The sequence below is a fragment of the Pseudorca crassidens genome, chromosome 3 (assembly GCF_039906515.1).
Source record: "Pseudorca crassidens isolate mPseCra1 chromosome 3, mPseCra1.hap1, whole genome shotgun sequence".
Lineage (NCBI taxonomy): Eukaryota > Metazoa > Chordata > Mammalia > Artiodactyla > Delphinidae > Pseudorca > Pseudorca crassidens.
Genome location: NC_090298.1, coordinates 131,082,462 through 131,084,750, shown reverse-complemented (window position 1 = coordinate 131,084,750; position 2,289 = coordinate 131,082,462). Strand labels below are relative to the sequence as shown.

The following is a 2,289-nucleotide window of genomic DNA, read 5'->3' as shown; positions in this document are numbered from 1 at the left end:
GTGGTTATCACTAGGTTAACATGGACTGGTGATTGTAAGAATTAATTATAAGGGGAAAAAAATACAATTTAAATATTTGTGCTAAAAAGTATGTACGTGCATTATATCTGACATATTTTTGATATCACAAAAGGTATCAATTGGGTTCACTCTCAGCCTTTGTCTCAAGATACATGAAAGTAAAAGAGAAAGTGTGCACTTTAGGCTGACATTTCATCGTTCATTTGTATAATCTGTATATGTTTCCCATTTTGTGTGTTTCCCTTTGTTACAGTCCAGGTAATTTTACCAATAGTCTAGAAGACTGTTAAGATGATTCCTACAGCTGAGATGTAAGTTGCATCTCTTAGAGAACTCACAAGTGTGTAAAGTTTTTAAATAGACTAGGGTCATGCAGAGACTCAAATCTCCTTCCCCTTTAGACAAGTGCTTGGAAAGATAAAGCAGGTGAGTTATTTCTCCAAAACACAGTTTTGGAGTTGCGGCTAGGGCATGCTGGGACTGCAGTCTGCACACTGTTCTGTGTCTTTCCAACATGTGATGACACCTCCCACAGTACTAAATTTTTTCGGATATGATTAGTCTTTACAGTCTTCCTCAAGCAGCATGACTGCCTCCTTACACTTCAAAGAGACATTAAGAGACCCTAAGAGTGCAAACCATAAAAAGGAATTGATAATGCTATAATTTAGAAGTTTGTCACCAAAAAAAGATACTATAAACAAAAGATAATGTACAAATGAGAAACCATTAGCATTGGACATAACTGAAAAAGGACTAGTCTCCTGAATATATAAAGAGCTCCTTTAACTCAAAAAGAAAATGATAACAGAAAAAAAATGGACAAAGTATGAAGAAGCAATTCATTGACCAAGAAACCCAAATAAAAAATAGATGAATAAAAAGATGCTCAGCCACACTGGAAATTAGGAAGATGTAAATTAAAACAACAATGAGATAGCATGAAATTGACAGAAAAAAAAGTCTGACACTACCAAGTACAAGTAATGTTGCAGAGCTATGGGAACTGTCATATACTGCTGCTAAGAGTTTAAATTGGTGCAATGACTTTGGACAACTACTGACAATATCTAGTAAAGTTTTTAAAAGCTCATATCCTGTAAGTCAGCAACTTTCCCCTAAATCTGTGTTTCTCAACAAGGAGAGGAGTAGTTCACCTATCCAGGGGGTATTTGGCAATGTCTGGAGACATTTTTAGCTGTCACATCTGGGGTTGCAAAGGCAAGGGAGGAGGGAGGGGCTACTACTGCAATGTAGTGCATAGAGGCTAGAGATACTGTTAAACTTCCTACAAAGCACAGATTATCCTTATGCCCAAAGAATTATCTGGTTCAAAATTTCAGCAGTGCTGAGGTTGGGAATGATGGCCCCCAAAAGACTTGTCTACCTGGAATCTGTGAATGTGACTTTATTTGGGAAAAGGGTCTTTGCATGTGAAGTTAAGGATCTCAAAATGAGATCTTGGATTATCTAGATGGATCCAAAATCCAATGACAAGTGTCCTTATAAGAAGACAAGGCACAGGTCTCTCAGGCCCTATGTGGGGAGTGGGAGGTAATCCGTGGTAATCCACGGCCGGGCAATATCTGGGGACCCCGGGCCTGGATGGAAAGTTCCAGCCGCGCTCTCCGCACCTTGTCACCATGCCTCGCAAAATTGAGGAAATCAAGGACTTTCTGCTCACAGCCAGGCGAAAGGACGCCAAGTCGGTCAAGATAAAGAAAAATAAGGATAATATGAAGTTTAAAGTTTGATGCAGCAGATACCTTTACACCTCGGTCATCACAGACAAAGAGAAGGCAGAGAAGCTGAAGCAATCCCTGCCCCCAGGTTTGGCAGGGAAGGAGCTGAAATGAATCACGCACACTGACTTGAACAGTATTAAAATTTTTAAAATTCTCAAAAAAAAGAAGAGGAGGCACAGACAGAAGAGGAGAGACACAGAGGAGATGGCCACGTAAGGACAGAGGCAGAGATTGGAGTAAGCATCCCCAGGCCGAGTGCCAACAGTCAACAGAAGATGGGACAGGCAAGAAACGAAATCTCCCCTAGAGCTTCTGGAGGAAGTGACTGACACCTTGATATGGGGCTTCTGCCCTGCATAAATGTAAGAGGAAAAAATCTGTTGTTCTAAGCCACCCAGTTTTTAGTAATTTGCTGTGGTAGCCTGGAGACTAGATATACACTCAAGGGAAACACTTGCATATGTTTGGGAGGAGAAGGGTACAAGGTTGTAATTGAAGTTCATTATAGCAAAAAAAAAAGAAA

At 40.1% G+C, this 2,289-nt stretch overlaps 1 pseudogene; it reads left to right on the top strand.

Moving 5' to 3' along the window:
* Positions 1–1,559: 1,559 nt before the first annotated feature.
* On the top strand, positions 1,560–1,933 carry LOC137220850 (large ribosomal subunit protein eL38 pseudogene; annotated as a pseudogene).
* The last annotated feature ends 356 nt before the right edge of the window (positions 1,934–2,289 follow it).